Raw genomic sequence first — 9,742 nt, forward strand, 5'->3', positions numbered from 1 at the left:
AGGGATAGAACCTGTGAATTTTGTGGGGGGTGGAAATTCAAGCACTCAGATTTTGGAGTGGTTATTCTCAGCCAATTATAATTTTGGGCTCTTATTTCTTGTGATTTTGTATTTTCATTTTTCAAATATTTGAACTCAGTTGCTTTAATGGCTGCAGAACACTTGCCACATGCATACTGAATCTGGTCCCCCTACAGAAATTTCAGAAATGGCTGGCAATCCAAGCAAGTTCATCTGAGGAATTATTAAGTTGCATCTTAATTAGTCATTCATTAAAAAGCTGTCCTTGCCTCTCACTTAGCAGAATTAACAGAAGGCATTATTTTCTTTCAGCTGTGGCCATATTTCCCAGCATATGTGGATGACACACAGTTGGTTTCAGAGGGAACTCACCAATATGAAAGTCAAGAGAAGGAAAATTTTTCCTGCAAAAATGGGGCAGCATCACACACCAGACAGGTCACATTTCCACTGATAGCAGAAAAGAGACTGAGAGAAATGGGAAATTTGTGGGTGTTAACCTTTATCTGCAGATTCCCCCTTTCCCTGTCCTGTTCTACAACTTTTTTCCAGCCAAATTTTGGGAAATCTTCACCCAGGAGGCTGAGAGGTGGGGAGCAGCAGCACTTCAATTACAGCAGTGATAGAACCAATGCCTGTATCAGCTGCTGGGCCTGCTTTGTGGGGTGCCCTGCATGGGCCAGAGGGGAGGCAGGACATGTGTGAGCCTCAAGGCCAGGTACAGGTAGCAGGTTACTGCCACATCTGCTTCCTGGAATGAGGGAAACCCACAGAGAATGCTGCATCCTGAAAACCACCACTGCCTGGGCCACACAGAGTGCCCATGTGGTAATCTCAGACACTTCAGCAATTTGTGTGTGTGAAGTTCAGGAACCCAACTTGGAGCTCAGTTTGGGCTGAATGAAGGGCAGGTGTTTGAGGCATTATGGTCCTCTAGACAAAGCCTCAGTTTTTTTTTGGAGAGGGGGATTAAGCTCTCAAAGCTGTATGATGCTTTAGATAACTCCCTAAAATTGCTCCAACATCACCTTGTCTGTCTGTTGGCCTCCCAGGCCTTAATCTCAGCTGAAACAGCTCAATATTATGGGCAAAAAAACCATAATCAAGAATGTCTCACTCCAAACCAAGATGTCAAAGCCTGGCCATTTACAGGTAGTCTTCAGACAGTACCAGTGAGCTTCTCAGAGTATGACAAATACCACTGTGATTTTGGGAGCTGAGATCTCATTTATTTCAATTTACTGCCCAGTTCCTGAAGATCAGACACTGCTTGACTCTCCTCACTTTGTCAGGCAGCTTCTCTACTTGAAATTGTCCAGTGGGACTTACCACAGGTTATCCAAAAGTCACTCTCTGAGGCTTTCATTTTAATCTTGATTTAGACAGAGAGACAGAGCATTGTCTGTGACCCACTTTGCTGAGTGGAGAGAGCTGGAGATACCCTTCATTGTGGAGGGAAGTGCAAAGGGAATTGGAGACAGAAAATGGTTTCAAATTGAAACAGAGTAGGGTTAGATTAGATATTAGGAAGAAATTTTTCCATGTGAGGGTGATGAGGCTCTGGCAGAGGTGGCCCAGAGAAGATGTGGATGCCCCATCCCTGAAACTGTTCAAGGCTGCAGAGGGCTTGGAGCAACCTGGGATAGTGGAAAGTATCCCTGCCCATGGTAGGGGGCTAGAATTGGATGATTTTGAAGGTCTGTTCCCACCCAAACCATTCTGTGATTCTATAAGTCTGTGATTCTATGATTCTGTGATTCTGTGATTTTGTGATTCAGTGTTTCTGTGACATACATCTACACACAAATATCTTTATACATAGATATACACACATATTCCTCTGCTGCAGGCCTGAAAAGTGAACGACACTGGTTTAAAGCTGTCAATGTTGCAACTTGGAGCTGTCACTGATTGGGAAGTTCTTTTCTACTCAGAGACAGCAGAATGACTTCTTATTGGAAAAACAGAGCACCAAAATGAAACCTTTCCCTGTGTATAATGAGTGTTGTCTCTGTAAAGCAGGTTGCTATTTCTGTCCTGCTGCTACATCTGGAAGCCAAAAGTATTGCCAGGCACTGGACTTGGTGTTCCTTTTGTGTCCCTTCCAACTCTATTGTCTGATTAAATGATCTTTTTTGGAGGGCTGACAAATGGAGCATCACAAAACCCAGAGAAAAATACACAGCCAAGGGTCAGAGACAAAAACACAAGATATTTGCTGCTCTCTGGAAGCAGAACACAGAGAAAACCAGCCAGGTCATTGAGGGAGGGCCTTTGTCATGGCTTGAGAGGTTGAATTGGGTGGTTTCTCCATTTCAGTCTTACGGAGCTGTTGCAAGAGCATGTCACAATTGCCAATGAACACAAAAATTACAAAAAGAATGTGGAATCACACTGGAAGTTCCCCTGGTACTGTTTCTGTTGGTGGGTACCACATACTTGACCCTTTAGGACTTGCCACCAGTTTTCACTTTTTTATTTCCCTCCTGGGGCACAACCCCAAACTTTTGCTGCCACCAGATCCAGGTTTGTTTGTGCTGCTGAGCAACTCTGATCTGTGTCTGCTGCCTACTGTGAACAGCCCAGTTTGGGGAGAATCCAAGCCCAGCTGTGGTACCAGGCAGCCAAACCTCCATCAGAGGAACGGGGCAGGTGGTGGTGGAAGAGCTCAAGAGCAGGACAGTGCAGGGAAGGCTGAGGAGGGAAGCAGTGGCTCTGAGCAGGTCAGCACTGCAGGACTGACAGATCTTTGGGAATATGCTGACTCACAGGATTGTGGTTTTACAAGGTCTTTTAGTTGCTCTCATCACTCTCACTTCCAGGAGATTCATGGGTTTGTCCTCACAAGCTCTCAGTGAAGGTTGTGGTGTGTGCTGCTACCCCTATTCAGCAGGGGCACCATTTTGTGGTGGAGAGATTTAACTGAGGTCACAAAATTCATTAAAGCCAAGCCCTGAGATAGAAGCTGACCTTTTTGCATCCCTTTAAAATGGTTCCTTGAGGCTGACCCTGCAGAATCTGTTATCAAGGTTTTAAGATTATATATTTAAGCTTTGTACTGAAGTGTTCCTTAAAAATAAGAATTGTCACCAATAAATAAATCATCTTTCACATCAAGACATGCATGAATGAAGACACGGAGCTATTGCAAACATCAGGTGGCCAGAATTTTGCAAATATAGATACTTCTTTAATAAACTGAAAAATATGTTCTCATTATAAACCTAGGACTCTAAGAGTTTCAATGTACAAAATATTTCCTTTTGGGCAAAAAGAAATTTTATGAACAAAACCCCTTACTTTTCAAGGCAGAGTCTGTTAGAGTTATGAGCAGGATGAAATGACCTGGTGGCAGATTCAGTGGGCAAGGAGAGCATTTCCACTTGGAATGATTCCTGCTTCTGTGGGTGCCTCCTGTTTCTGTGATTTGCAGAAAAATTAGGAGGGGTATTTACCTATTGGCACTCAATGCCTCCATTCTTAAAGATGAAAAAAAGAAATAAATCTTGGAACCTTTAAAAAATGTATTGTGAAAATTGATATTCACTTCTGTCTATTTCTTCATTCAGCTAATTTAGATGTTGGCTGGAATTTCTGAGGAAAGAAGCAGTTATTTGTGAATAATATTCTAAAAATAAAACCAAAAATTTTAAAAGTAGGGAATAGTGCACTTATTTCACTAGAAAATATAAATTGTTTTAAAAGCAGTGCTTTTTTTTTGGTGTCAGCTTGAAGATGAGAAATGGAGAAATCTTTTCTCTTCTTTTGGGTAGTATGGAAAGGTTAACTCAGCAAGACTGAGGGCAGTTCTCAGCTTTGTTCATCTATTGACTCATCCCTTAGCACTTCTGGGTGTCTTTTTCCCGTCTAAGGAATTAGAAAAAAAAAACCTACCCTTCTTTCCTTGATGTATTTTATCTGTTACCTCTTCCAGGCAGGAATTTTTCTTACTTCTTTTGTTCTGTATGTAGGAAATGGATGGAGCTTCTTCCCCAAAGAGACATTTTTAACCCAAAGATTTACCTTCCATTTTGTACATTTCAACTCTGTTATTTAATTATTTGATAATATAATTCAAATAAAAGTCAATGGGAGGAAAAGTCTATGGTGGATGAACCAGGTTGTAGCTGGAATTTGTGGATATGTTTACCAGTCTGTCCCAGTATGGCAGCACCAACTTTCTCCCAGTCCAAGATGTCAGGCATGAAAAGGACATTAGCAATTTGAAGATGAAAAGCAGACAAAGCAAACCAGCCATAAATGTGGAATGAATATGGAACAGCCTGGTTACACTCCAGACTAAAATAAAATTTCACCTGCTTTTCAATGAATTACAAGTTAAGCCATTCCAGTCGGGAGTGACAAAGAGAGAGAATCTCATGTTTCTCCAGGAATATTGCATTTTATGACCACAGCAATTTTAAATTTTTTTTCCAAATGGAAAATGAATGTTTTTCCATAGAGCTGATGGGACCCATCCTTCCTGCAGAGATGCTGGGGCTACACAAGAGGCTCTGAACACGACCATTCCCTGCTGACACACCCTTTGCCTCTTGCCACGCAGTGACTCACACTGGGATTTGCACTCATCAGTCCTGGCTGGTTTCACATCCATCTCTGGATGGGAGAGGGAGGGATCCCTCTGACAGGTTGATTTTGAGTTGCTTCCACAGCCTGGGCTGGGACCCAGCTCCTGAGCTGATTTATACAGTAGCTCAGTGAGTGGAAGCAGGTTTATAATGCAATGTGGTCTAAAATGATTTTGCTTGCATCTTCACGTGAGCACCCATCCATCAACACACTCAGAGTCACTCTGCTGGCCACTAAAAGTGCTCCTGGCAGGTGTCTTTGCTATGAGGCTTCTCTATCCTGTTCATACATATTTTTCTAAACTATTAAATTAGAATTACTTAGAATGCCAAGTTTTCAGCTGAAAAATCTCATCACAAAGGAGCTTGGCCTCTGAATCCTTCTGGAGATGCATATTATCTGCTGAGGAAATCACTGGAATGGTATTTTTTGGAAGTGTTTTTAGATATCAAGGCACCTCATCTTTGTACTAATTTCTCAGATGTGCTCACAGGGAGAGAGGGGCACACAGAGTGAGAGTGAGCAGGGACCTGGCTCTCAGAAGTGTTAAAACTTCTGCAAAGCCCAATGGATGTTAAACATTTGAGTCTATATTACATCTGACTGCATTTTACAGACTTTTCTTATCTTTTTCTTCTTTCAAAGAAAGATAAAAATGGAATCAATACATCTGAGCATGAGGATTGTAAGGTTACTTCAAAATCAACCTATTTAGAGTGTGGTTGTTCTGCAGTGATTACTGCCTGATGGAGTTCTTGTTGGGCCATTGCTTTCAAGTAATTTGTGAGCATTTTCAAACTGAGTGTTTTCTAGGAAGGCATTGTCATGACAGAACATTGTTCTTGAAATGAATGACTTAGAGTATAAAAAATAGTGAGTAAAGGAAATGGAATAAAAAAAAAAATTCTCACTGTAAAGGCATCTTGCTGGAGCAAGTCCTGAGGAGACCATAAAGAGTAGAGGAGTGGAATGCCCTTCCCATGAAGAAAGACTCTGAGAGTTGGGGGTGTTCGGCCTGAAAAAGACAATGCTTTGGGCAGACCTTGGAATCCATTTCAGTGCCTAAAAGGGATTAGAGAGCTGGAGAAGCACTTTGGACAAGGGTCTGGAGTGACAGGAAAAGGGGGAATGACTTTAAACTGACAGAGGACAGGTTTAGAATAAATATTGGGAAGAAATTCTCCCCTGTGAGGGTGGTGAGGCCCTGGCACAAGTTGACCAGAGAAGCTGTGGCTGCCCCATCCCTGGATTTTTTTCAGGGTTGGGTTGGACAGGGCTCTGAGCAACCTGGGAGAGTGGAAGGTGTCCCTGTCCATGGCAGGGGGTTGGAAATGAGATGGTCTTGAATGTCCCTTCCAACCCAAACCATTCTGTGACTCTGTTATTTCTATGGGACACCTGCCCTGCCAATGCTTGTCTCAGCTGGGATGGGATGCAATGGAATTTCTATCACCAAGATCTGTGCGTGGCTCCAAGCACAAATATCACAAGTTCCTGTCATCCTCGTTGGGTTTCTCATGCCCACTGAAGACTGGCACGACTCTCCTGATTCTTTGGGATCAAAATGCTCTTCCAGACTTGGCACTGAGCACACTGAAACTCCATAATTTAATTTCAGTTAAAAATGTGATGGTGAAAAGATGAGAGGGAGCCTGCATAGTGTGAGATGAGTAGGAAAAAATTGTGCAGTATCTCAGTTTACCAAGAATTGCAGATGGGAGGAAATACAGATTAAAGCAATTTTTTTTTTTTTATGGGGCTTGAGAGATGTTGAAGCTTTGTGTTGAAGCAGGAACTAATTTGCTGTACCAGGCTCTAGTTAGGGCAGAATTACATCCTCTGACTGTGTGGAGAAGAAAGTCACTTTTCATGCTTGTGCATCAAGGGTTTCAGACTTGTGTGAGTAAGCACAGGAGTTTTTACCTCTCTCACAGAGCTCATTTTGCACACAGAGCTCCCTGGCTGGAGCTCAGTACCTCCCTCCATTGTTACCTCAACAGGAAGAATCAAGGAAATATCCTTGCTCAGTTCTGTAGAGACTTTCACCAGATTGTAAGAAAACCCTTCTTAAGGCCCTTTCTGAGCACTGTGGCTGTTCAGATGGTTGATGATTCTTCCTGAGAGATGCTGCTCAGTTTGTTTTGAAGATGAGGGGCATTTTATCTTTTACTTTTTTACATTATTAGGTATTGTTGGCTGGGGGCTATGTGCAAATCATGAATGGGATGAGATTGCTGAGGAACGTGCCTTGAGCTGTTTTATTTTCCAGCATCAGTCTCATTACATGGTTATGACAATGGGAAGATGCCACCAGCTCACATCCCAGGCAGCAGACAAAGAACTTAATGTTATAATTTACTTTATAAGTTTTTTGACCAATCACACAAAGCAAAAGCATGTTGACAGTAGTTTTATCCAACCACTATAAGCACACGTAGCTTTGGTTAAAACAATGCCTGCTTATTTAGAATACAACATCTACTTGTAAGCCTTAAAACACAATGCACAGAGCTCCATTATTAAGCTTAGAACTTTCTAATATCTCACTAGATATACTTTTCTGCAGCCTAGGTAGTTACTCTAGACAAGCATTAATACACAGACCATTGTTCTACTTGTCCTTACTTTTCTACTTGCATAATTTTTCTGCAGACCTATCTCATGGCTACTGCTTAGCTCTAATCACAGTTCTGCTGTCTCTGAGGCCTGCCTTTTGCAGCTGTCCCAAAACCCTCTGATTTTATGGATTCCCACATTAGGAAGATTGGTGTCCATTCACACTTACAGGAGATAATTTAATCAGCTGTTATTGGCTGGATAGATAAGACTAACCAGGGTGTCTGGATGTCTTTCCCCAGATAAACTCAGATCCAGTGGAGGATGTGGCACAGTCACATTTTTCTCACTTCAGTGTTTCTGAATATAAGGTCACTAACCCCTTTAATTTATCTGTATTCTCCAAGGTGGGTAACCCCAGGGAGCTGTTTTTACTTCCCACAGACTGAACACACAACTCGAAATAGAAAAGACAAAAAAAAAAAAGGAATAAACATCTCCCCACCAACACAACAAGACAGACAGGAAAAGTCAGGAACTCAAATTCATATGGCTAAAGCTCAGAGTCAGGACCATGTGTGGGAACAGACAAAATACTCAACTGCCTTGAGAAAACACTGCCAGAATGGCAGTGAAAATGAAATCTCTCCCTTTTTCTCCCTTGTGGGTGTCTGAAGGGGCCATTTCTGCAGCAGATGTCTTTTTAGTCTTCGTAATTTATCCTGTCCCTGGTCCCTGTGTGGACACAGCTGGGAGGAAGCTGAGCTCAGTCCAGTTCCAGGGTAGAAAGGGCAGTTGTCACTTGGGATGATGCCTGCAATTATTCCTACCTCCATAGCTCTGCTTGCTCATGAAGAACTTGCTTGAAAAATAATTTGTAATTATTCTTCTCCTGGCTGCTTGTGCTGTAATTATTAATCAATCTTCATTTTTATGTGATCTGTACTTGCTTCCTCGTTAATATTTTAAATTGATATTGTGTTGTTTTTGTAATTATTAATAACGATATTGTTATTTGAGCATGATGATTGTGATTAGAGGTAAATGCAATTTCCCAATGGAAAATTATTAAGCTAAAAATACCAGCTTCATCAATTTCTATAATTTACAGTGGCATCTTTGCAATTAATTCAGAAAGCAATACTTCAGATTAAAATACAGGATTTATGTTCCTGCATTTTGCCAAGCACAAACCTCCCAATATATTCAGAAAATCTGGAGGAATGGTTAAGTGCACTGTTTTCAGATCAGTTAATTGGTCAAACTTTGGCTCACTGTTGCTAACTGATGTGCCTAATCATATTTCTTCTTCAACAAAAAAAATTTCTAAAAGAAGTATCAGTATATAGAGCAGAAAACTTTGGTGCACACAGCCCAGGCTCCTCCTTCTTTCAATTTTTTTACCACACTCTGGACCATCTCTGTGACACTCTGCATCGGGCAGTGACATCTCGTGTCTGGAACACGTACTGCAAACAAACCTCAGACAAATGTCTGCCCAGGACATCTGGAAAAGACCAGAATAATCACAAATCACAAGATGGTTTGGGTTGGAAAGGATTCTTTCAACAGCATCTTCTTCTATCCCTCTGTCATGGGCAGGGACAACTTCCACTATCCCACGTTGCTCCAAGCCCCATCCAACCTGGCCTTGGACACTCCCAGGAATGAGGCATCCACAGATCCTCCAGGAAAACTGTGCCAGGGCTTCCCCACCCTTACAGAGAAGAATTTCTTTCTATTATCTTATTTAACCCACTGTAATTTTAATGCCATTCCCCCTTATCCTTCCAGTTTGCATCAAACTTGCCATGAAAAATGAGAAAAGCCCAGAGGTCAATGCTCTAAAATAATGTTGCCTCCTAATACTTCAATATGTAAAATACCTTCCAGCCATTGCAGACACTATTTCAGGTGCTATGATTTACTCACCTCTAAGTCTTTGAGATACACAAAATATGCTTCACATTTTTGGGTCAAAGTACCCAAAGCTTTGGACAGCCCACACTTGCAGGAGTAATTAAAAGTAATTTTGAAGATCCTTTCTGTGTTGCTTGGAAAAATGTCATTTAAAAGGCAGAAGAGATGCAATATCACAAAATGATGGAATCACAGAATCATTTAAATTGGAAAAGACCTCCAAGACCATCAAGTCCAACCTTTGACTAAACACTGTCAAAGCCCACTAAACCATACTGGGAAGTGCCACATTGCCACCATCGTATTTTTTGAAAAATCCCTTCACCAGGATTTCTTCTCCTGGGAAGTTGAGAAACCTTGGAGAAAAATGAAAAAAATAAAGATTTGATCTGCTTCTCCTGTGTTTTGCTGCTTTGGAATTTGGTTTGGACTTTGTTTACAACTGGTCATTGCTTGATTGGTTTCATGTGAATTGTTTTGATTTAATGACCAATCACAGTCCAGCCGTGTCAAGGTTCTGGAGACTAATGAGTTTTTCATTAATATCTTGTTAAGCCTTCTGTAAGTATTCTTTCTCTATTCTTTCTCTATTCTTTAGTATAGTTTAGTATAATATAATATAATATAATATAATATAATATAATATAATATAATA

This window comes from Agelaius tricolor, unplaced genomic scaffold (assembly GCF_023055355.1).
Source record: "Agelaius tricolor isolate 1412-34295 unplaced genomic scaffold, bAgeTri1.0.p SCAF_2, whole genome shotgun sequence".
Classification (NCBI taxonomy): domain Eukaryota; kingdom Metazoa; phylum Chordata; class Aves; order Passeriformes; family Icteridae; genus Agelaius; species Agelaius tricolor.